The sequence below is a fragment of the Trichomycterus rosablanca genome, chromosome 4 (genome assembly GCF_030014385.1).
Source record: "Trichomycterus rosablanca isolate fTriRos1 chromosome 4, fTriRos1.hap1, whole genome shotgun sequence".
Taxonomy (NCBI): domain Eukaryota; kingdom Metazoa; phylum Chordata; class Actinopteri; order Siluriformes; family Trichomycteridae; genus Trichomycterus; species Trichomycterus rosablanca.
In genome coordinates, this window is record NC_085991.1 from 51,223,950 (window position 1) to 51,251,507 (window position 27,558).

Genomic DNA, 27,558 nt, shown 5'->3' on the forward strand with positions numbered 1-27,558 from the left:
CTGACACGCCCCCATACCATGTCAGACCCTGGCTTTTGGACTTGTTGCTGATAACAGTCTGGATCCTTTTCGTCTTTGGTCCGAAGCACACAGCATCCATTTTTTCCAAAAAAAGACCTGGGATGCTGATTCATCTGACCACAATACATGTTTCTACTGTGTGATGGTCCATCCTTGATGCCTCCGAGCCCAGAGAAGTCAACGTCGCTTTTGGACATGGTTAACATAAGGCTTCTTTTTTGCACAGTAAAGATTTAAGTATCATTTGTGCAGTAACTCTGTATTGTAGAGCTTGATAAAGGTTTGATAAACTAATCCCTCACCCATGTGGTTATATCAGCTATTGTTGAGTGGAGGTTCTTGATGTAGCGTCGTCTGAAGGATGGAAGATCACGAGCGTTCAGCTTAAGCTTGTGTCCTTGGCCTTTACGCACTAAAATTCCTTCTGATTCCTTGAATGGTTTAATGATATTCCGCACTATAGATGAGAAATATGCAAATCCCTTCCAATCTTTCTTTAACAATGTTTTTAAACATTTCAATAATTTTCTCACATATTTGCTGACAAACTTACTCATCAGAGACTCTCAGCCTTTCCTGGATGCTGCTTTTGTACCAAACCATGATTACAATCACCTGTTTAGAATCACATAATTATTTAGTTTTTTCACCTCATTACTAGACCTAAATTGCCTCCGTCCCAACTTTTTTTGGAATGTGTTGCAGACCTAAAATGCAGGAATGGATGTTTATTAATAAATGAAATGAAGTTGAGCAGATAAAACATAAAATATCTCAGGTTCATCCTGTCTGACATCAAATAAAAGTCAAAGTAAATGTAAGAAACTCTGTGTTTTTATTTTATTAATGTTTTCCATACTGTCCCAACTTTTTCTGATGACCAGTTATAAACAAGGTTATGTCCTTTATAACTGATCTACTCTTTTCCTTTCTTGTTTTGCTACAGACTCCCCAAAAACAGCCGAGAGGCGATCATATGGCATCCTGTCAGCCCCTCAGCCAAGCAGCATGTTAATAATTCACTGCTTTGGCATGTTTGGTGTAGATTATGACATTATGAAGCTTTGAGTGGAACAGTGAGCGGCGAGTCCTACATTACAGCAGCGTGAACGTGGCGGCACGTGATGATTCTTTTGTGTGTCTGGATGCCGCTTCTGTGCCAAACGGTGACAGCCAAGTTCACAAAATCCTTCCACCCTTCCACCTCTGAAAAGCCTCCAGAGAAAACAGACGGAACACATTAAGCTGTGCCACTGTTTTTTTTACCGTGTTTCCATTTAGGATGTGGTCAGACCTGCTCACAAGGACAAGTTCAGAGACACCACCTGAGAATGTCCAGCAGCAAAATCCAGCGCAGTTACTGAACACGTCCACAACCTTATCCAAGGTCAGACACCTTTCAGATTTGTTTTGGTGTTTCTAAACGGACAGTATTGGAACACATCACCATGAGCTTGTTGGACATCCCATTTCAAAACCATGGGTATTCATACTGAGCTGCTTCAGGAATGGATTAAGGAGCACAACAACCAGTTTGAGGTGTTGACTCGGCCTCCAAATTCCCCGGATCACGTGCTGGACAGACAATCCATGGAGGCCCCACCTCACTCAACTTACAGGAGTTAAAGAATCTGCTGCTAACATCTTGGAGCCAGATTCCACAGCACACCTCCAGGGGTCTAGTGGGGCCCATGTCTTGATGGGTCAGGGCTGTTTCGGCAGCAAATGGGGACCAACACAATATTAGAGAGGTGGGCATAATGTCATGCCTGATCAGTGTACAGTGCAGACGTGTGGGCAGCACTTTCATGAGTAATGAGCCAGACGTGGTCAGTGGGAGGAAGGTTCAGAGTTTCTGCTGCACAATCACAGGTGATTTCAAGATGTCTGAAACGTTTCTTCAGAACAAAACCACAGACAAACCAATTCTGCATGGTGCTTTAACCAGCTTCATGGCACCACATTAAAACCGTCATATAATTTTAATGATGGTAAAGAATTATTTAGTCAGACTAAATGGTTAAAGAGCCGGTCTGCCATTAAAATGATCCCCGGGGAACAGAAATGGTTCTTTTATTACATCCCACCATTCACTGGTACATTTATTTTATGAGTATTTATATGTCCTGATAAACAATGCATGTGAAATGTATTTCTGAATTGTATAAAAGCACATTTATATAAATTATGCAACCCTAATGAGAACATACCAGTTCAACTCAGACAATATAGGGAATAGAACAAAACAGTCACACCTCAGTGTTTACAGTAGGGGCGGTTTTGAGGGGTCCAAAGGGAGAACAATGTCACTGTGTCTTGAAAAAACTCTTCTGTGACCACTGATGGTCAGTAACGCGTTACTAAGTTACTCTAATCTGACCACATTTTTCAGTAACGAGTAATCTAACACGTTACTATTTCCAATCCAGTAATCAGATTAAAGTTACTTATCCAAGTTACTGTGCGTTACTATTTTTGTCATTTTCCTTAGTAAAAAGATATATTTTTGCTTTCTTCTTGCGTCTCGGGGAGTGACGTCTGTCCTATGCGACAATTAAGTCACGGGCTGCGTCCGGAATCGCATACTTAGTAGTATACACTTAGAAGTATGCACTACTCGGCCGGTAAAGAAGTACATCTTACCAACGTCAAGTGATGACGTGGGGACGTGATGACGTAATATCACCATAGTTACAGACTCATTACAAACCCCACTCGCCAAAAATGTAGGATATTTATCGTCTTTTTGTTATTTATTTGTCTTTAAAAATTTTTATTTTATTTATCTTACTTACACTTGTGAACAGAGGACTCCGTTCTTTCTTGTTTCTTATTCCGCTTCAATCGCCTACGCAGCTCCAGTTGCATTATGGGATACATTAGCGGACCGCATTATATAACTAATAAAGTAACTTGTAATCTAACTTAGTTACTTTTAAAATCAAGTAATCCATAAAGTAACTAAGTTACTTTTTAAAGGAGTAATCAGTAATCAGTAATCAGATTACTTTTTCAAGGTAACTATGCCATCACTGTCTGTGACCACCTCCTTGTTTCTACACTCACTGTCCATTTTATCAGCTCCACTTACCACAAAGAAGCTCTTTGTAGTACAATTACTAACTGTGGTCCATCTGTTTCTCTACATGCTGGGTTAGCCCCCTTTCATGCTGTTCTTCAATGGTCAGGACCCCCACAGAGGAGGTATTATTTAGGTGGTGGATCATTCTCAGCACTGCAGTGACACTGACATGGTGGTGGTGTGTTAGTGTGTGTTGTGCTGGTATGAGTGGATCAGACACAGCAGCGCTCCTGGAGTTTTTAAATACCGCGTCCACTCACTGTCCACTCTATTAGACACTCCTACCTAGTTGGTCCACCTTGTAGATGTAAAGTCAGAGACGATCGCTCATCTATTGCTGCTGTTTCAGTTGGTCATCTTCTGGACCTTCATCAGTGGTCACGGGGCACTGTTGGCTGGATATTTTTGGCTGGTGGACTGTTCTCAGTCCAGCAGTGGCAGTGAAGTGTTTAAAAACTCCAGCAGCGCTGCTTTGTCTGATCCACTCATACCAGCACAACACACACTAACACACCACCACCATGTCAGTGTCACCACTCTGTGGGGGTCCTGACCATTGAAGAACAGCATGAAAGGGGGCTAACAAGAGAAACAGAGAAACAGATGGACTACAGTCAGTAATTGTAGAACTACAAAGTGCTTCTATATGGTAAGTGGAGCTGATAAAATGGACAGTGAGTGTAGAAACAAGGAGGTGGTTTTAATGTTATGGCTGATCTATATGGACAAACAAATTGGTTTAATAAATCAATTATAGAAAGGAAATTAAATGCTTCCAGCTTTGCAGCAACAGTTTAGGGAAGGCCTGTTCCTGTTCCAGCATGACTGTAACCCTGAGCACAAAGCAAACTATATAAAGACGTGACCTTATCACCACTCAACAGCTTTGAAATGAACCCAAAACATCAACATCAGTGCCCAGACATAAAATTGTTGTCTTCAAACTGAATGGGCACAAATTCCTAAATACATATTTTCATGTTGTGAGAAGCCTTGTCAGAAGAGAAGAGAAGACTGATGTTCTAGCTGAAAGGATCACATAAGGGTCACGCTATTTTACATTTTCTGCATTTAGCAGATGCTTTTATCCAAAGCGACTAACAGTGGCAACCTGGCAGTGGTGAGGCTTGAAACGGCAAAATAGCATTTGTTTTTGAAATGGGTCTTGTTGTCAGGTGCCCTAATACTTTTGGCCATATTGCAGTGCACAAAGAGAATGTCACCGTATTACAAATGTACACAAGTGAAGGTTTTATTAATAAGTTCAAGGTATTAAAGATATACTGTGGAGCGCTGTGGGAAAAAGAGCCTGTATTTAGGTGTAGCCATAGCAAATCTGGTCCTCATACCAGACCTGGCACAGGTATTATGCCCGGATGCCCTCCCTGACGTATCCCTCCTATTTCTATTCGGCCTTGGGACCAGCACTGAGAGAGCGCACTGGGTTGTACACCTCCCAGTGGCTAGGATGCCCCACCTCAGACATTAGACAATTATGTCCATACAGACACCTGACCGGTCAAATGTATGTGGACGCTTTTGCTTATTGTTACATTAAGGTGTTTTAGCGCCACCTGTTGTTATTTAATATTGTAAATAACTACACACAAAAAACACATCATATGCTTTCAACTTTGAAGCAGAAGTTTGGGAAAGGCCCTTTTTATTATAGCAGGACTGGGCCCCTCTATACAAAAGCGAGCTCCATAAAGACAGAGTCTGACATGCCTGGTATGAAAGAACTCCAATGGTGTGTACCGAGCGCGTACCACTCAACCCATTACAGACTGCTGGAATAAATTACAATAATAATACTGATTTCACAAATGCACTTGTGTTGGCGGTATGGTACAAATTCATACAGGCTCATTACAAAGTCTTGTGGATTGCCTTCCAAGCAGAATGGACACTGTCTATCCAATAGACTCGGAACTGGATGACAGAGTGGACAGTAGCTGCATTCATTTATCACTTATAGTACTGTGACAGTATATTGTATAAGCAATTGAGGGTTAAGAGCCTTGCTCAAGGGCCCAAAGTGGTGGGACTTGCGACTACAAGTCTAGTACCTTACCCTTGGTACCCTAGGCTACAACTGCATTCAGTGAATACAAGTACTATGTCATTGTATTTTAATTACTTAGTAATGTAATACCTACAGTATATGGCCAAAAGTATTTGGACACCTGTCCATGAGCTTGTTGGACATCCTATTTCAAAAAACAAATGCTTAATTAAAATAGAGTAACCTCTACGTGGTCTGGGCACTGATGTTGGTCAAGGAAGCCGGTTCATTCCAAAGCTGGTCATTGGTGCTGAGGTCAGAACTGGAGTTTCTTTAAACTTGCATTTCTGGAACAGGAAATGACGGTCCCTAAACTGTTGGAAGCCTAAGGTTCCCTGTATATGATTGATTTATTAAACCTGTTAGCAACTGTTGTGACTAAAACACATACATGCAATAATAAAACTCGGTGTCCCAATACTTTTGTCTATATAGTGTACGTGTATTCCAGCACTGATCAACCAAACCGAAGCTCCCGGAGGAAACCCACACAGACACGGAGAGAACATGCAAACTCTACTCAGAACAGAAAGGACCCGGACCGCTCCGCCTGGGGATCGAACCCAGCACCGTCTTGCTGTGAGGCGAATGCAACACCTGCAGTCTGAGGAGTCTAAAGCTGGCACTGATTCCATCAGACTGCAGGTGTTGTAAATGAACACCATGGAAGGAAGGTGGTGATACAGAAGCATCTCAACACCTACTCACCTCAGCGTCCAGACTTTATTATTCACAACCAATCCGTGTTCAGCCTGTTAACACATCCGTGGAGTGGATCCATGTAAATCCGAGGTGAAATTTCCCAGAATTCAGGTCGCTTCGTGTTCTGTGCAGATGAAGGTGGGTGGGTTTGGTGTGGTCGGTATGACGGTGTGATGGTGAGCGTTTATACAGAGACGCGTATTACGGAGACGCGCGTTACGGAGACGCGCGTTACACAGACGCGCTTTACTGAGACGCGCACGGTGAACTGAACCGAGCGCTGCTGCAGCTTCACGGAGCCAGAATGAGGAGAAGGGGCGGGGCTAATGAGACAATATGGGCGGGGCTAACGAGATACACTACTGTGGGAATTTGGTCCCATTCAGTCAAGTCAAAGGAGCTGATTTGTATGGCTGGGCACTGATGTCGGTCAAGAAAGCCTCAGTTGATGTTCCAGTTCATTCCAGACACTGAAGCTTCTTGTCTAGATGTTTTGTTCACAGGGGCTTATTCTAGCCGGAACAGGAAAGAGCCTTCCCTAAACTGTTTCTTTCAAGTTGGAAGCAAATAATTTCTTTGACATAATTGATTTATTACACCTGTTAGCAACTGTTGTGCCGGAAACAAACATTCAGTAATTAGAAGGGGTGTCCTAATACTTTTGTATTAGGACTTTTGTCTATATACTTTTGTCTATGTGTAATTATTACAATGTGCAATATTCTCACATGTGCAGTTATTTGTAAATATTTGTAAATATTTTTCAGAGTTTTTTCTGACTTTTTATTATTATTGTTATACATTGTACTATTTTTTATTTTTATTGTCTATTTTTGTACTGAGTGCTGTACTATCCCTTTGCTGCTGCAACAATGTGAATTTCCCCACTGTGGGACTAATAAAGGATTATCTTATCTTATAGTGTACAACCCCAAATCAGACAAAGCTGCTTACATTTACTTTGACTTTTATTTAATGGCAGACAGGATGAACCTGAGATATTTCATCCATTCCTGCATTTCAGGCCTGCAACACATTCCAAAAAAAGGTTGGGACAGTAAAGCATTTACCACTTTGTAATGTTGCCGTTCCTTTTCACCACACGTTTTGGCACAGAGGAGACCAAGTGATTTAGTGTTTTAGCTTTTATTTTGTCTTGTTCTTCCTGCAAACACGTCTTAAGATGTGCAGCAGTACGGGGGGTCGTTGTTGTTTCAAAATTCTCCACACATTCTCTGTTGGGGACAGGTCAGGACTGCAGGCAGGCCAGTCCAGTACCCGTACGCTCTTCCTCCGCAACCATGCCTTTGTAATGTGTGCAGCAGGTGGTTTTGCATTGTTGAAAAATACTGGACATCCCTGGAAAAGACGGCATCTTAAAGGCAGCAGATGTTGCTCTAACATCTCAATGTACTTTTCTGCATTAATGCTGCATCACAGAAGTGTTAATGACCTTTACCAGGAGCACTGACACGCCCCATACCATGTCAGACCCTGGCTTTTGGACTTGTCTTTGGTCCGGAGCACAGGCGTCAATTTTTCCTAAAAAAAAAACCTGGGATGCTGATTCATCTGACCACAATACACGTTTCTACTGTGTGATGGTCCATCCTAGATGCCCTCAGAGCCCAGAGAAGTCGACGCCGCTTCTGGACATGGTTAATATAAGGCTTCTTGTTTGCACAGTAAAGTTTTAAGTATCATTTGTGCAGTAACTCTGTATTGTAGAGCTTGATAAAGGTTTGATAAACTAATCCCTCACCATGTGGTTATATCAGCTATTGTTGAGTGGTGGTTTCTGATGCCGTCTGAGGGATGGAAGATCACGGATGTTCAGCTTAAGCTTGCACCCTTGGCCTTTAGGCACTGAAATTCCTCCTGATTCCTTGAATGGTTTAATTATATTCTGCACTGTAGAGGGAGAAATATGCAAATCCCTTCTAACCTTTCTTTGAGGTTCATTGTTTTTAAACATTTCAATCATTTTCTCACACATCTGTGGACAAACTGGATCCTCTGATCATCTTTACTCATCAGAGACTCTCAGTCTTTCCTGGATGCTGCTTTTGTACCAAACCATGATTACAATCACCTGTTTGGAATCACATCATTATTTAGGTTTTTCACCTCATTACTAGCTCTAAATTGCCCCAGTCCCAACTTTTTTTGGAATGTGTTGCAGGTCTGAAATGGATGGATGTTTATTAATAAATGAAATGAAATTGAGCAGATAAAACATGAAATATCTCAGGTTCATCCTGTCTGACATCAAATAAAAGTCAAAGTAAATGAAAGGAACACTGTGTTTTTATTTTATTTGCGTTTTCAATGCTGTCCCAACTTTTTCTGATTTGGGGTTGTATATAAATACACTACCTAATAAGTTCTATTATTTTGATAGTTTAAATGTTTAATAAAAGATCATCATTTTTGCACAGTGGCGTTTATATATTAATAGAAACTGTGACATCTCTGTAATTAGCTTTTTATAATTAATTCCCAGAGACGCTTGACAGTTTGACACACGTGTAACAAGAAGCCACCCATTCTCACCCAGCTCAGCTCTCACAAACACACGCCACCCACGACCCTCGCAGATCCCCCGTCTGCTGGCAGAGCATCGCTGTCGGTTCTGATCACATGACTAACGACAGCTCAAACAAAGCAATCTGCCACCACCGAATGATTCACCAAGTCTGGCCAACGGCTTCCTGGCATAAAGCACCGCAATAATGAACAGTCGCCGTCTGTGACTATGATGAACTGTCTCTAACCGGTGAGCCCATAATCACACTGAAAACGGCAATTTCCTCCTCACGCTCTCTGAATTCAGTGTTTGAATAATGCAAAGCTGTAACGGCAAATCTGTGCCACTGTTATTGATGAATAGGGGCTGACCTTTGACCCAGACCTCAAGCAGCTCTTGCTATTCGGTGCTGATCATTTAGACAAGATTTCAGGCTGTACGGTCTCCTGCATGTCAATTACCAGGCAATAAAATCCAGCAAATGAAAATGAAGGGCCTTGCTCAAGGGTCCAACAGTTGCAAGTTGGCAGTGGTGTGGCTTGAACCTGCAGAATTCTGATCACTAGTCCAGTACCTTAACCGTGGAGCTACCACTGCTTTACTTTTCTCTCACAATTAGGGGTCAATTACATTAGACAGTTCACCTTCTGCATGTTTTTTGATGGTGAGAGGAAATCTCTACATCCCTAGAAGGATCAACCCAGGTCTCTAGGACCTACATTATTCTGCAGCACCTACTTTTCAAACTATGACTATCACTCACTCACTCACTTTCTTAACCGCTTATCCAATCAGGGTCGCAGAGGTGTGCTGGAGCATATCCCAGCTTTTCAATGGGCGCAAGGCACACAGTAACACCCTGGATGGGGTGCCAGTCCATCGCAGGGCAAACACACACACACCCATTTGCCTACAGGGCAATTCAGTGTCTCCAATTAACCTGACTGCATGTTTTTGGACTGTGGGAGGAAACCAGAGCTCCTGGAGGAAACCCACGCAGACACGTGGAGAACATGCAAACCGCCCCACCTGGGGATCAAACCGACAGTAGCAGAGACGACAGTGCTACCCACTTGGCCACTGTGCCGCCTGACTATCAATCAATATCAGTTAATCATTATTTTATATTACGAGTGTTAGTGCTTGGGTGACACAGCAGTTAAGTATGCTAGTGCACTACTGCAGACATCTGGGGATCCAGGGTTTGAATCTCAGCAGTGCTATCGGCCTGTCGGGCATCTGCATGGACTCGATTGGCTAATGTCTGAGAGGGGTGGCTGAAACATCCTAAATATTGAGACGTGCACTTGCCAGTCCCAAGACCAGATAGCCTACAAGACTGACTCCAAATGAGAATATTGGGCTGGAGTTCAGGGTGGAATCTGGAATATTAACATGTGTAATTGGGACTTTGTAGACAAATGTAATATATTCATTTACACCGACCAGGCATAACATTATGACCACAGACAGGTGAAGTGAATAACACTGATTATCTCTTCATTATGGCACCTGTTAGTGGGGGGGATATATTAGGCAGCAAGTGAACATTTTATCCTCAAAGTTGATGTTAGAAGCAGGAAAAATGGACGAGCGTGAGAATCTGAGTGAGTTTGACGAGGGCCAAAATGTGATGGCTAGACAACCGGGTCAGAGCATCTCCAAAACTGCAGCTCTTGTGGGGTGTTCCCGGTCTGCAGTGGTCAGTATCTATCAAAAGTGCTCCAAGGAAGGAACAGTGGTGAACATGCGACAGGGTCATGGGCGGCCAAGGTTTATTGATGCACATGGGGAGCGAAGGCTGGTTCTGATAGAAAGGTGTCGGAATACACAGTGCATCACAGTTTGTTGCATTTGGGGCTGCATAGCCGCAGACCAGTCAGTTAGGAAGGTGGTCATAATGTTAGGCCTTCAATCACTTCAGTCTATTCGATTTAACATATTAGATCTCCCCAAAACCTCTTTTGAGCATGTGTTTGTACACCTACTCAGCCATGACTGTCCATGTGAAAACACACACACACACACACACACACACACACACACACACACACAGACGTACCAACACAGGCCTGCCAAGGTGCCACTGTTTAGTCTCTTCTTACCCCGACTGGGCACAGACTGGGCACACATGAATTGTAAATGTACACTCCATGCACACCCATCCAGCACAGACTAGCACACACCAAGTTACCAGTCGTTATTCAGAACTACTGACAGCATTTCTGTTCTGGCTCATGCTAACTCTCTTAAAGGTCTTGAGGGTCAACATGATGAAACGTAAGTGTGCTCCTGCACTTCCATTTACATCCTGAGCAAAAATACCTCTTCCAGAAACTCTCCTCGATTCAGGTCGTCATAGCAACTGGTCGAAACTGGCCACTTACAGAACACATACGATATTAGAGAGAAGTAAACACATATGTGTGAGAAAACACACCATGATGTCTTTTGTGTCAAACACACAACAACGACCCGTGTTCCTGGCTTTTGAGCTATCTATGCAGTGGTAGCTCAGTGATTAGGGTGCTGGACTAGGCCCACCACCACCAATCTGTCACCGTTGGGCCTCCGAGCAACTTATCCCTCATTTGATTAAATTGTAATTGGAAGCTTTGAATTTGGTATCTTATAAAGAATAAAGGGTAAAAAAGCAGAGTGAATATCACTCACAATTCCCTTTGCCACAGTCTCTATCCTAAACCCGTAAACTCCTGATTTTATGACCTGTTTTTTGTAAAATCAGCTCCCCCATTTTTTGTATCAAAATTCTCCACACATTCTCTATTGGGGACAGGTCAGGACTGCAAGCAGGCCAGTACAGTACCCGTACCCTCTTCTTCCGCAGCCATGCCTTTGTAATGTGTGCAGCAGGTGGTTTTGCATTGTCTGGATATCAATTTGCAATGCTGGACGTCCCTGGAAAAGACGACATCTTGAAGGCAGCATATGTTGCTCTAAGATCTCAATGTACTTTTCTGCATTAATGCTGCATCACAGAAGTGTAAATGACCTTTACCAAGGGCACTGACACACCCCATACCATGACAGACCCTGGTACTGACACACCCCATACCATGACAGACCCTGGCTTTTGAACTCATGGCTGATAACAGTCTGGATGGTCCTTTTCCTCTTTGGTCCGGAGCACACAGCGTCCATTTGTTTAAAAAAAGACCTAGAATGCTGATTCATCTGACCACAATTCACGTTTCCACTGTGTGATGGTCCATCCTAGATGCCTCCGAGCCCAGAGAAGTCGATGCCGCTTCTGGACATGGTTAACATAAGGCTTCTTTTTTGCACAGTAAAGTTTTAAGTATCATTTGTGCAGTAACTCTGTATTGTAGAGCTTGATAAAGGTTTGATAAACTAATCCCTCACCCATGTGGTTATATTAGCTAGTGTTGAGTGGCGGTTCTTGATGCAGTGCCGTCTGAGGGATGGAAGATCACGAGCGTTCAGCTTAAGCTTGCACCCTTGGTCTTTACACATTGAAATTCCTCCCGATTCCTTGAATGGTTTAATGATATTATGCACTGTAGAGGGAGAAATATGCAAATCCCCTCCAGTCTTTCTTTGAGGTTCATTGTTTTTAAACATTTCAATCATTTTCTCACACATTTGTGGACAAACTGGATCCTCTGATCATCTTTACTCATCTGAGATTCAGCCTTTCCTGGATACTCCTTTTGTAACAAACCATGATTACAATCACCTGTTGACATCACTTGTTTGGAATCACATCATTATTTAGCTTTTTCAGCTCATTACTGGCCCTAAATTGTGCCCAATTCACCTTTTTTGGAACGTGTTGCAGGTCTGAAATGCAGGAATGGATGTTTATTAATAAATGAAATGAAGGTGAGCAAATAAAACATGAAATATCTCAGGTTCATCCTGTCTGACATCAAATAAAAGTCAAAGTAAATGTAAGAAACTCTGTGTTTTTTTTTTTTTTTTAATTTGCATTTTCCATGCTGTCCCAACAGTTTTTTTTTGTTTAGGATTGTACAAGCTGCACTTACATAAGTACTTATGTATATCATCACCTCTCTCTCTCTCTTTTTCTCTCTGCTTAGCATTTGAATTATGTTCTAATCTTTCCGAGTGGCTTTTCTAATCTAGCATTAGGCTTTTTAAAGGCTATTCAACTTACTTCAGACGATCCAACCTCCCACAGGATCCACCTCTAATCACCTGCCACCCACTGCTGAGACACACAGAGAAAAAAAAAGAATGGAAAAAGGCAGTGAGAGCACATACAAGAGAAGGTCATGTTTGGTTTGTCATCATGTTCACACCTCTCATGCCTACACTTGTGTTCCTGTGTACATGTCATCACTTGAAGCCTAACCCAATTACGACACCTTCAAAGAAGATTCCATCTGCCTCACACAGGCTCTTCGTACAGTTCTCAGAAGCAGTAACAATCTTGGTGTATAATGGAGTGACTTGTGGATAAAGAGCAGGTCGGTGTACAAGGGTTGAACCCTGGATTCCTTTAATGGTCCTAACAACAAATCACTGGTCAGAGAAACGCCCGACAGACACGCTCACATTTTAGTAGCTCCAACTGGATGTCTTTGGACTTTGGAAACCGGAGCTCATGTGAACACAAGGAGAACATGCAACACCATGCAAAGGACCCTGATTATTGGGAGTTCCCATCATTTAGTTAAAAAAATGCCATCATAGGGTGTCCGTAAACTTTTTACTTATAACACTAACATAATTTCTATCATGAAGGTAATAAATGAATACTTGAACAAAAGTAAAATGTTCTTTCTCTCTCTTTCTCTAAGGAAGAAACTTTTGACAGGGTTGAACATGGGTACCTGTGGAAGGTCCTGGAGAACTTTGGGTTCAACCAAGGTTTCATAGCAATGATCAAGGTTTTGTATGCAGATACACAGATGATCTAGTTGTGATAACAAGTACCCAGACGGACGTGGACATTTTAGCTGAACTTACATGATTTCAGGATTTTACCGTTGGCTAAAGTGAACTGTAACAAGAGTGAAGCAGTTTTAGTTGGTGAGTGGGATGGTGGAGAACCTACACTCCCAGAGGAGTTGATGCGGAGGAGGGGTGGTTTGCACTGAAAAGAACTGGGATGGCATGGTTGAAAAATTAAAGGCTGCCTCAGGAAATGCTTAGTCCCTGAAATGTCCTATCAAGGAAGGGTACTTTATGTCTGATACCGATACTGCAAATTGAGTATCTGCCAAAGCGGATAACAGTCCAATACCGCCATTTCTCCTCTCAAACAACTAAGCAGTAATAATACACATCTCAATGCACCATGGGTAAACCAGCTATCTAAATAACGATGCTCAGACTGTGAAACAAATATTCGAAAGAAATAAATACAGAAGCTACAACATCACACTTATACAAAAATGCTGTTTTTATTGTAACTTTTACACACAGAGCATTTAGCAGCATTTTTAGTTTTACTTACGTTCGAGCCGCTGTTCACGTGACACATCTCGCTTTACAGCGTGTCGTCCAAAGTGTCTACAATTGGAAGATGGGGATGTCAATCAAACGCGATGGACCAATTAGAATTGACGCAGAGTTGAGATTTTTCGTTAAAGTGCTGTCATGTTTTTAGATTATTAAACCCTGCTGAATTTTGAAGAGGACGTCTGTGGCTAAACAGGAAACGGTGTAGTTTTATTTCATAACACTAATGGATTAATGGTTGAGGATGTGAGAGATCTCCAAGCCGGGTTTTCTTTATCTCAGGTGAGCGATTTATCATTTATAAAGTGTTTTTTATTGTGTTTAAACAGTGTTTTGTAGATGTGGCAGTAGTAGATGATTTTTTTTAAATGCTAAAAGTTGAAGTAGATCAGTGTGTTTTAATTTCTGAATGGCTGCTGCGGATGAGTTGTAGATCAGTGGCACATGTTAATGATGTCATCAAGGTGCACCATGTTACGACAGTTGTTGAGTGAGCTGGTAATAAACGGCACTCTGTTGGAACGTATCTTTGAGTGTTATTTGCTTTACACACAAACAATGGCCTTATTTACATTAAGTATTATTTACATTAAGTGTTTACATTAAGCGTTATTTACATTAAGCAACAGTATCGGATCGGATTGCACGTTTTTTTCCTTCTGATATCTGATCCAGTAATTTGGGCCAATATCAGACCGTTACCAATACAGAGTATCGGACTGGTGCCAGCCCTAAATCTGAGTAATCCAGAGTGAAGAGCACTGTATAAACCACCATTAACTAAGAAAGTTACTGACCTGCAGTGGAGGATTTTACATGGTATTATCTCAGTTAACGCTTTTATCTCTGTTTTAAACCCAGAGATTTTACCACACTGTCCATTTTGTTACCAGAGGGAAACATGCTTCATGCTTTTATGCACTGTTTTAGGCTGCGTCCCTTGTTTGAGGTTTTGAAGAATGTATTTGTGTCTTTCAATGTGACTTTTACACTCCAGACTTTTATCCTTGGTTTTAAATATGTCAAGAGAAAAAAGTCAAAGTGCCAATTGATCAACTTTATCTTTGGGCAGGCAAAAATGGCAATCTATGTCTTAAGAATAAGGTGGTGTGTGGTACTGACTGTGAAGCTGCGATCAGATGGATCAGATGAATTTTTTTTATTGACAAACTTGGTTTGAATAAAGAAGTGAAAAGTCAAAAAAAGTCTGGCAACTGGAAATGTTATCGGTCACAGTAATATAGTTTCAGCTGCAAGAATGAACAACGCAGTAGTGATCTTTCTGAGCATCGTTGAGAAGGTCAATAAACTAATTCAGAAAGGAATTGTGCTACAGGACCAACTAAAAATGGTGCAACAACTGAGTACTCCAGCTAAGAAAATCTTCGCGTCCAACAACACCCCCAACAACACCCCCAACAACACCCCCCCCCCCCCCAATTAATTAAAGATTGAATGATCATAAAATAATTATCTCGGTGTGGCAAACTGGTTTCCACCATAAAAAAGATCCCTCTCAGGTGTAAATCTCCCCTGGGTAAACATCTGGTGTCATTTCGGAGGCTGGTGTATATGGTACTTAAAGTGGATGGATTTGGCTATACAGTCTTTGCATCATCTGATGCTGAAATAAAGTGCTTCGGGTGTGGACAGCCTGGTCACCTTATCCGCGCCTGCCTTGAGAAAAGAAACGTGGATAATGCGCAGTAAAGGCGCAGGCCTGCTACAACTGATCCCCCTGCAGCTGCGAGGAGCCCGACTCACACACCAGTATCCGAAGAATCAAATTCGACAATCGAAGTGACGCCTATGGAGAGCGATCAGACTGAAACTGGACCGACTACAGAGGTAGCAGCTGACCTGATCAAGGACCAAAACAAGTACGCTGCAACGGTGGAAAAATCTGAGACAAGCACCTTGGAAGCACCTGTTACAGAGGAGGAGGTAGACACAGTGACGGAGCACTCCAAGAAAGACTGAGGTAAAAAGCAATAAAACTGCTCTAAGATCTGTAGAAACACCAGAGCTGGATGAGGGAGCAGATATGGACATGGATCCAGTTTTTAAAGCTCCCATAAAAAGAAAAAAAGAGCGTGCCGAGGTAAGGGCAATAAACAGGTTCGAAAGGGTGAGTTAATTGCTGATAGTAATGTCTCTGATAGTGAAGGTGGGACTCAGGTTGTTCCGTTGGCTACCAGGAAAAGAGTTCACCTCCTGTGTGACATAAAAATCTTTTTACAACGCACAAAAGGGAAAAAAAAGGTGTACGGGTTACTGATTATTTCCCAGACAGTAAACAGTTTGTCAATGATGTTAAATATTTTAAGAAAGAAGGGTCTTTTACTGAGTTACAGACTTTCCGTTTAAAGAAATTAATCACTAAACTTATACAAGAGAGCGATAATGAGGACAATGTTAAAAGAATCTTTGCACAGTTGGTTAAAACAAGGATGATTATAGACTTTATTATAGACTTTATTATATCTTAATTTAATTATCACTTGACTCTTATACATCTAATAACGTTTTATGGAAAAAATGATCAGGTCACATTAAAAGATTGTTAAAAGTCAAAGTCTCTCTCTCCCTCCCACCTTTAGTTCAGCAGAAATGAAAGTCTGATCTGATCCTGTTCAGTCCGAGTGCAGATCTGTTTCGTGTCTGTGTTTGTAGTTTTGTTGGTAATTTGAGTTTCTGATTGCAGGTGAGTTTATATCACTTCTGTTTATTACAGTTTATTGTTACTTTATGTAGTTAAAATTGTTGATTTACTTTAAACACACTTGTTTTGAACATAACGCTCACAGACTAAACCAGGAAGTCTGAGCTGCTGTAAATGACTTGCTGTGTTTACTGGTGTTTCTGTTTACATGCAGAAAATGGCTGAAGCAAATATTTCAGTAACTCAGGATCCGTTTTGCTGTCCAGTCTGTCTGGAAACACTGAAGGATCCAGTTGCTATTTCATGTGGACACAGTTTCTGTATGGTGTGTATCAACAACTGCTGGGATCAGGAGGATGATAAGGGATCATACAGCTGTCCACAGTGTAGAAAAACCTTCACTCTAAGACCTGTCGTAAGTAAAAACATTATTCTGGCTGAAGTTCTGGAAAACCTAAAGAAGAAAGAATCTCAAGTTCCACTTCCTATTGGACCTGAAGATCTGGAGTGTGATGTCTGTACCGAGAGAAAACACAAAGCTGTTAAATCTTGTCTGGTGTGTTTGGCCTCTTTCTGTGAAACTCACCTCCAGCCTCACTATCAGATTCCTGCTTATAAGAAGCACAAGCTGGTTAAAGCCTCCAGACGACTCCAGGAGCAGATCTGCTCTCAGCATGATAAACTGCTGGAGGTTTACTGTCGTACTGATCAGCAGTGTATCTGCATGATGTGCACCATGGATGATCATAAAGGACATGATACAATATCAGCTGCAGCAGAAAGAACCGACAAACAGGTAAAATATTATACAGCTCTCTTTAACACATAACAACTAATTCATGTAATTGCTGCTATATTGCAGATATTTAACTTAAGCGGAACTAAATTAATATTAGATATTTTGTCTACAGCCAATGATAAAGCAAGATATAGGGAAGGAGTTGTAAATGTCAAACAGCATGGCTATAGTAAAATATAGTTTCTATCAGAATACATTATTAAATATTCAGGCTTTACAGTATTTGTGACATTATCGTCCACACCAAACCATTCTATCTTTTTGCATTGCAAAACTTTTTATTTACCTTCAACTCTCTCTGCAATCTTAAATTCACTCCTTTACCGAGATTATTTGCTTTTTCGCTGCATATCAGCACACAAACAATTTGGATCACTTGCTTTTTGCCGACATACATTTTTGGAAGGAAAAACTCTTACACCTGGTATCACTAAACTCCTTGTTACTTCTCACATATGTTTTCATGACTACAAGAGATTCAGTCATATAGTGTGAACTGTACATAGATCTGATCACTTTGAAAGTTGCGTGTTGTGAATAGAAAATTGACTCCGGCTAAACACCTTCATTCTTAATTTTTTAAAATACGATTTATTTGTGTGTGATCACTGGAACCCTGAAATTGACCCTGAAATAGGAAGCATCACACGTCAGAGTAAAAAAAGTAAAAATAAATAGAACAAATATACTGGGACATATTAAAGGAAAAATCAACAGTCAAGAAATATAATCTAATAAAAGATTATTGTTTTAACAAGACGACACCAAACAAAAAGTCAAGATAACTTAAATACTGGTTTTTAAATGGCCTAGCCGATCTCCTGATGTTCTTTATTTTTCTCTCCAAAAATTTTGTTTGTGTGGTGCTGGTACACAATACAAGTAAATTCTGAATTATTACTCTGTGTGGAAGCAGCTGCCGGAGATCCAGAGAAAATTCCGGGAGAAAATCCAGAACAGAGAGAAGGAACTTAATGAGCTGATAAATGCTATGGAGTCTCACAAGGTAAGTTTGATAAAGGCAAATTAAGATCAGGACTCTGAGGGGGGCACTAAATATTTGTATTTATAAACCAGTCCAGTGTTTCTTAAGTTAATTTACTTAAGAAGAAACTGTGTAACGTTTTTCTTTTTTAAGACTTTCTAGGCTTTATAAAATCTCATTATTGATTTTCTCAGTCCTGGCCAGTCAGTCAGTTCCTGCCTCTGAATAGGAAATATGTAATAATATGTTACCACCAGCATGTTTTACAGTATGGATGCTGTTTTTTAGATTATAATGGTTTAATTGTCACATTGAGTGTTAATTGGGGTGTTTTTTAATTAACATTCTTAAATTCTCTGCATGTGATTTTACTTGTAGCACATTTAAAACAATGAACAATGTGTGCAGTCACTTAATTCAATTAGAGTAACTCTTGGTGTGACAGTGGTCAATCTCACTTTTTACTGTTTAATTTACTAAAGTTAATAGGAGAGACTGACCATGGCAGTGTGGCTGTAGATTTCATTCAGTCTATTTCTTTATAATGAACTGAGCTTGAGCTCTGATGTGTGTATAGATCTGTAATTCCACATGACTGGATCCATAATTTGATTGATTTAAATGCTCTCTGACTTCATTTGGATTTATACTGTTGATCAAATCTACCATACTGATAGACTTTCAAAAAGATTTAAGCTGTTTATCCTTGTAAATAAAATGAGGGGTTTCACAAATTCATTTATGTTTCAAAACATCAATGTTAGCAGACACGTTGCATGAAATCTATGCTAATATTACAATTAAAGGAGGATAAATATCTTTAAAAATTTACTTCAGGTTTTAGTAAATTGTTAAAAATGTGTCCTTTTTCTATTAATTTGACAAGATGCACATCGTGGCATAAACCCACATAGTTACAATCAATAATATTTAAAATTTAAGAATACAATTTTCTTAAAAAGGCAACGTTTCCTTTTTTTGAATCTTTTAACAGCACTCTGCACAGACAGCAGTGAAGAACATTGAGATGATCTGTACTGAACTAATCAACTCAATTAACAGAAGATGCTCTGAGGTAAAAGAACTGATCAGAGATCGAGAGAAAGTTGTAGTCAGTCAAGCTGAAAAAGTCCTGAAGCAGTTGGAGCAGGAGATTGTAGATCTGAAGAAGAAAGATGCTGAACTGGAGCAGCTTTCACAAACAGAGGATCCCATCCATTTCCTCCAGGTAACAGCACTAAAACTACAGTAGTGGTGGGTGATTTTATTATTAGATGTGGGTTTACACAAATTATACCAAAACATGTATATAAAGGATGTGAATAAATTATTACCATAAATGAAATGTTAGAAAAATTTGTTAGAAATGTGTTTTATTAATTAATTTGTTTGATTGATGTACTGTATATATTTGAATATATTCAAAATTAGAAAAACTTGATGACAGTGACATCAAAAAGATAAATAGAATCAAGTAATTACAGACTGAATATTAAGGTCATGGCAGTCTAGACAGAGATGTTAGGAAACTTGGAAATTTGTAGCTGTCTTAAAAATGTTTATAAACAATTGGCTAAATAGATGAGACTATTACTTATTTAATTTTCATAAAGGGCATGGACTGGAGAACAGAAAGTGTTCAGTACAAAAAGGTTAATCAGTACAAAAATATGTAAAATGTGTTTCGTGTGTTGTTCATAATTTGTGTTTCTTCATCATCTTGTTGTTTCTCTGTGAACATTATTTATCTGGATGTAGAGTTTCCAGTCTCTCTCAACTACTGCTGGATCTGCGGAATTACCTGCCATCACAATCAGTCCTTTCCTCTCATTTGATGAAGTTACAAAGTCTGTATTTCAGCTGAGAGAGAAAGTAGAAGAATTCTGGGAAGAGCAGTTTGAGAAGATACCAGATAAAGGTGAGTTAAAGCCCTCAATGTTTGATTGTCTCCATAATACCTGAGAGTCAAATATTAAACAAAACATACAAATCCACCAACATGAACTTTTAACAAAACAATTCATTTATTTACTTAATTCAACACTTTATCCTTGTCAGGGTCACAGTGTCTCCAGTGACACCTGAACCACTGGGCACAAGGTGTGCTTTCATCATGCAGTGTTGAACAATAAACATGCACAATTAATTACTTACTCAGATCTGGCAGTAATTTAGAGGATCTAGAAGAACATGCCTTCTTTGAGACCAGAAGTAAGGATTAATCCTAAATTGCCAGGATGTTGCTGTGTAGCACCCACTCTACCAGCTCTGCCACCATGATGCCCACAACACTTTCTGATGTTAATATTTATTTCAGAATCAGAATCAGAATCAGAATCGGGCTTTATTGGCCAAGTATGCTTACACATACAAGGAATTTGTTTTTGGTTACACAGATGCTTGCAGTGCACGAAAAATACAATACAGACAAGGATTATTTACTGTGATTAATGATTGTTCTGTAACTCTGTCTGCAGTGAAGGAGGTTCAGATCCTTCCACCTCAAACCAGAGAAGATTATTTACACTGTAAGTTTCTCACAAACACACAAACATAAACAGTGCTGTGAAAAAGTATTTGCACCCCGTTACCCCTATTTTTACATATTTTTCTCACTTATGTTTCAGATCATCAAATTACTTTCAAAATTAGACAAAGATTTTTTAATGATGTTTTTATTTATTGATGGAAAAAAGTCTCTGTGTGAAAAAATAATTGCCCCTTTTAGCTTTTAAATCAATCAGTTAACCAAATTCAATTGGCAATTGGGTCAAATTTCACTAACCAGACCCAGGCCATGCCCAATTTGGGAAGGTTTTGTAAGAAACAATACACATTTAATGGCAGTCCTGAAATTTTAATAATGCAGATAGTATAATGTTTTAATTAGGATTTTAATCACTAATACAAATGTGCACATTTACTGTATATAGGGCTACTGTGACTGAACATCTTTATAAATGTACATTAAACAGTGGTCTCTTACCTCTAAGTCAGGAAACTAAACTAAAATCATGCTAAGAGAGAGTCTGATCTAAACCAGGAATCACCAAAAATATATGCATTTAATGCATTTAATTATTATTAAATTATTATGCTGCATCACTGGTGACACTGTCCATAGACAGACAGGCTACATTTTTCCATGAGCTTAGTGGCTGCTGTTTAAAAGGAATCAGCTGTTTTTTTCTGAATCGAGATGTTAAAGCTGAACTGAAATGTGTTTCTGATCTGATGAAGAATAAAAGCTGCAGATCTGTTCTTCACTGCTTCTTCTACTACATACCACTGTTGGGTTTTTGCTAGACACCACTGTTGCATCTGCCTATTAATGGGTGCTCTAGTAGCCCTATTTATATGGTTACAGAGAAGCCACCAGCTGTACTTTATCGAAATCACCAACAACATAAAAGGCCGCCCCTCAAATGAATACAAAAAAAACTGCTGTCCAAACATTTTTGACCCAAACAGAACACTCATAGTAACATACACACACGCAAAGCAACACACACATGCAGTAACTCACACACCACGTAACACACATTTGAAGTAACAAAAGCACGCACCTACAAACACACACACACTTACAGTAACACACACACATGGTAACGCACACACAGTAATACACACACATACAAACATACACACACACTCTGTAATGCAACAAACACAGTAACACACCCACACATCTACAAACACACACACACTCATAGTAACACACAAATCTACACACACACACACACTCATAGTAACACATACACACACCTACAAACACACACATACAAACATGCACACATAGTAACACTCACACTCTTTCTCTCTCTCTCACACACACACACACACACATTCACTTAAACACACACCTACACACACACATCTACAATCACATGGTAACAAACACACACACAGTTATAGTACCACACACACACCTACAAAAATACACACTCAGTACACACACACTTATAATAACACTCACACTTACAAACACATGCACATCTAAACACACACATACACACACTTTTATGTTAATTGGTTTATTTTGTGTTTTCTCTCCAGATTTCTGTCGGTTCACACTGGATCCAAACACAGCACATAAAAACCTGCGTCTGTCTGAGGAAAACAAAGTGGCGACCCAGAGTGGAACAGCACAGTGGTATTCTGATCATCCAGATAGATTTGATTATTACTCCCAGGTTCTGTGTAGAGAGAGTGTGAGTGGACGCTGTTACTGGGAGGTTGAGTGGAGTGGGAATAATGGGGTTTATATTGCAGTGTCATATAAAAGCATCAGCAGGAAGGGACGTGGTTCTGAGTGTGTGTTTGGATGTAATGATCAGTCCTGGAGTTTGTTCTGTTCTCCATCCAGATTTTCATTCTGTCACATTAACAAAGGAATTAAACTTCCCACAATGCCGAGTTCCTCTAGAATAGGAGTGTATGTGGATTACAGAGCAGGAACTCTGTCCTTCTACAGCATCTCTGATACAATGAAGCTCCTCCACAGAGTTCAGACCACGTTCACTCAGCTCCTCTACCCGGGGTTTTGGGTTTATCCAGGATCAAAAGTAAAACTGTCAGATTCAAGAAATAAAATATACATGAAAGTGTAACATTAAACTGTTTGTGTAATTTTAGAATCATGTGAGGCAGTGATACATTTATGAAGATTTTATAAATGGCTTCAGATTTCCTGGGGACCTGGGTTTTAAACCTTACATCTGGGTTTGGTATGTTCTCTATGTATTCTCATGAGTTTCCTGGTTTCCTCACACCTTCAAAAAGCCCAGTAGGTGGATTGGTTGCTCTAAATTGCTCCCATATGAGTAAACAAATCTGTTAGTGCGTGTTTCCCTGTGATTAAACGGTCCTGGGTTTATTCCTGCATTAAAACTGTTTTCTTTTTTTGGAAGACCCTGGATCCACCATAGCCCTGATTAGGAGAGAACAGTGAACATTATTAAATGATTTAATGATTTTCTTAAAACAATGTGATATTTTTAATTCATTTTTACAAATGTATTAATTTATTCAATTTTTATTTTTGCTATCTGTTTCATCCTGGTCAGGGTGGGTCAGGCTGCTGATAGATGTTTAAGACATTTTATATAATCTGATGTTTTGTATTTTGATTTTTTACTTTCATTGTTTCTGTAAAATAAAAAATAATCAGAATTAAATTTAATTCAATAATTCTTTCATATTGTGTAGCAGCCCAGTGAAGTACCAACGTCTTACTAACCTGAAGCTTCTAAACTCCTGATGTTCTTTCCTGGGTGTCTTGATTTAGATTTGTTTTAATATACAAATGACACTTTATCCACCAGCCGTAAACCTTCTGTATTATGCCTGATTAATTCTTATACTCTGTACTTGATTGTTTATGTCTGACTGTGGCTACAAGCAAGTCACTATAATCAACATTTTAATGTCACAGCTGCAATATAACCATCAATGTTTATCAGTGTTACATTATTACAACAATATTGTGTAGAAGAATACTCAAAAACAAAAGAGATGAAATGAAACTAAATTAAAAGCATCAATCTTAGAATCGTTACACTTTACATTAAGTCATTTCACATTTATAAGTCTTTTGCTAAAAGGATTTGAACTGTTTTTGGCAACTTGCATAATAAAATGCATTTATAGTCCAAATAAAGTTATCAACAACAAACACATATTTGTTTCTTTTAAACTGTAAAAGAGGGAAGATTAAGCACATTTGTTAAATATATAAAATATATTACTAAATGATTACTGACTAATGTTACTAATCTTACTAAAGTTAACTTCCAGCATGACTGTGTTCCTGTGTATAAAACGAGGTACATAAAGATGTATTTTTATGTTTAATGTTAAAGTTTAATGAGTGCAGAGGAAGTTTGATTGCCGTCACAGAGCTCTGGCGTCAACTCCTCTGAACACCTTTGTGATGGGACGTTGATTTTGAGCAAGGCATGGCAGAAAAGTCCAAAAGCCAGGGCCTGTCATGGTATGGGGTTGTGTCAGTGCCCCTGGCAAAGGTCATTTACACTTCTGTGATGCAGCATTAATGCAGAAAAGTACATTAAGATCTTAGAGCAGGGGTCACCAACCTTTTCGAGACCGAGAGCTACCTCAAGGGTACTGAATAATATGAAGGGCTACTTGTTTGATACAAACTTTCTGAATAACAAAGTTGCACGATTCACAGGTTGCTGCTGTTGGGCCCTTGAGCAAGGCCCTTAACCCTCAATTGCTCAGACTGTATACTGTAACTATAATGTAAGTCGCTTTGGATAAAGTCTGCTAAATGCAGAAAATGTAAATATTATTATTATTATTATTATGTTATAAATATTCATATATATGAAGAGACTGATCATATGTTAATGATTCCTCCGAAAAATTATTAATGATTTACCATGGTGGGAAACAGATATATTTCAGCGTGTAACATTATTTATCTCTAATAATCTAATCTGGGGTGGCACGGTGGCTCAGTGGGTAGCACTGTCGCCTCACAGCAAGAAGTTCCTGGGTTCAATTCCCAGGTGGGGCGGTCTGGGTCCTTTCTGTGTGGAGTTTGGATGTTCTCCCTGTGTCCACGTGGATTTCCTCTGAGTGCTCCGGTTTCCTACCACAGTCCAAAGACGTGCAAGTGAGGTGAATTGGAGACACCGAATTGTCCAAGACTGTGTTCAATATAACCTGATGAATCTTGTGTAATGAGTAACTACCGTTCCTGTTATGAATGTAACCAAAGTGTAAAACATGATGTTAAAATCCTAATAAAACAAACAAAAAAACAATCTAATCTCATTCAATATTTGAAAGTCAAAGTTATCACATCTGATATTTTTGTAAATATTGTACCTGATAGTTTTGTATGAATAAGCACTTGCTGATGTAGAAATCTTTATAAAGTTCTTCATGGCCTTCTAATTCTTTATTTGTAATAATGATTGACTAGCTGGTGAGTAATTTGTGCTCATACAAATGGAGCTCGTCTTATGTAGCCATTAAAATACATGAAACACGATTTTTTGTGTAACTGTGCTGAGTGTCTTAAAAGGTCAGAAACCTCCAAAAAAAATAAATAAAATTGAAGCTGGTGAAACAAGATGAAGAAAAACAAAATCTGGTATTTTGGGTGCTTGGGTGGAACCGAGTAAAAACACGTCAAATCATCTCAAGTTCAAATCTCAGCTCTGCTATTGGCTGGCCTGCGCCTATACACAGAAATGATTGGTTAATATGTGTGAAGTGGGCAGGCCGAAGGAATTTCTCTTTAGTGTTGCAATTGCGGCCTCTGCTGGCTAGTTAATGTACTGCACAGATATGGTGTATCATGTACAATCACAATTTAGTCAGAAGCAGCTTGTTGAAGGTTCTCCCAGAGGAGTGGAGGCTGTTATAGGTGCAGTGGGCATAACAATTCCATAATAATGCCTATGGTTTTAGAATTGGATGTAGTTTAGATATTTTTAGTTATATAAATGTAGCATTTTATCATCTAGCACTGTCACTATTGCTGAGATCATTTATTGAACATGTAAAGCACAGTGTCATGAATCCAGCTCACTGCAATTAACACCACCGCGTCCCATTTCACTCCAGCCTCTTTTACATCACAAAGCTTTCCTGAGTTCATCATGAGTAAAATATGTTAATTAATTCAGCCGACCTGCCCAACTCTGTCCTGCTCTGTCAGAGCCGGATTAAAGCAAGAGTTTCTTCATCTGATGAGAAGAAGATTGATTCTTTTAACTCTGATTCTTCTTCAGATAGAGAAGCTGCTCATTTGTGCCATAAATTCCACACTTGTGTCAATTCATAAAACTTTAACCATTAAACAGTTCATGAGTTCCTGTGTGCTCATGTGATCACTTTTACTGTTTTAATTCCACTGTTAATGTTTCAGATCAAAGCTTTTCAAAAAAAAGAAATAAAGAAGAATGAGACGAGGGTGGATTTAGATTCTGTAAAGCTCACACGGAAAATCAGACTCACATAAACTTCAACTATCATCTACACACCTACCATTAAAGTTTATACACTCTGGTTCACTATACAGCCAAAAGTGTGTGGACAGCTGAACGCCAGCTTGTTGATCATCTCATTCCAAAACCATGAACTTTTTGTGAGGTCAGGCAGTAATGTTGGCTGATAAGCCTTGGCTCATCTCAAGGGTGAAATGTAGTAACAGGAAATCAAAAATGACTAGATTAAGATATGAAGGGAAAAAGAGAACACTTTATATCCGGACTTTTTTGTAACTATGGTGATTTACAAGCCAATTAAATAGTTAATAATTAATGTAATAGTTAATAACATAGCTACATTAGCCTAGCTAGCTAATTTGGGTGCTTTAGCATGCATAATGCCATCATCAGTTTTATACAATCATGTAACGACTGTAGCGTTTAAGCTGATCATGATTTCATGCATTACATGGCCAAAAAGCATGTGGACACTTGTACATAAGCTCTCTTTCCAAAAACATAGCAATTAATATGGAGTTGTACTGAATGCTTTTCAGCATTAACAGCATCCACTCCTTTGGAGTGTGTCTGTGGAAATTTGTGTCTGTTTAGTCAAGCAATTTTGATGTGCTGGACCAGAATGCCTTGCTCATAATCAGTGTCCCATCCCAAAGTTCAGTGGAGTTGAGGTCAGGGCTCTGTGAAGGCAACCAAAGTTCCTCCACACCAGACTCATCAAACTTCGTCTTTATGTACCTCGTTTTATACACAGGAACACAGTCATGCTGGAACATGAACAGATCTGTCACAAATATTAGAAGCATTTAATTTATTTGGTGGGACTGAGCTGACTTATTGGAAATGGGGGTGCAAAGTTATGTTTTTTATTAGTTCTCTTGGTCTTGCATGGTTTGTTTGCGTTTTGTGGCGTTTTCATAAATTGTGCGCAGGTGAGGAGAATCGCGGTAATTAATGCTGGACGTTGATTGAGATGATAAAAGCCCCGGGGTCACCTGTACCGTCTGCTTTCGGCAGAACAAAGGGGGAGCCAGCCGGGTCGTTTGGCATGCGTGACTGTCGCTGCCATGGGAGCTGAGTTCGGTGTTTTACGAGTAAATCCGAAGTGAATCTCTTCAGGAGATACAAGCAGGTCTCCAGCCTCGCTTATGTGTTGGTCTTTGGATACCACTGACTAACCGGTTTCGCCTTCACGCCTTTGTATAGAGTTTGACCACAGTTTCCCCTGACGTCACTGTCCGCATGTTGAGTACACCTGTGCAGT

At 39.7% G+C, this 27,558-nt stretch overlaps 1 protein-coding gene and 1 pseudogene across 1 annotated transcript in view; one reads left to right on the top strand and one right to left on the bottom strand.

The window, feature by feature from the left end:
• The window catches only part of dab1b (DAB adaptor protein 1b), a 53,934-nt gene extending 47,984 nt beyond the window's left edge, over positions 1-5,950 (bottom strand). The window contains exon 1 of the mRNA XM_062994484.1: positions 5,877-5,950. The gene's annotated coding sequence lies outside the window, so the exon portion shown is untranslated. The remainder of the gene's footprint in view (positions 1-5,876) is intronic.
• Positions 5,951-16,745: 10,795 nt separating this feature from the next.
• The window catches only part of LOC134312489 (tripartite motif-containing protein 16-like), a 210,840-nt pseudogene continuing 200,027 nt past the window's right edge, over positions 16,746-27,558 (top strand).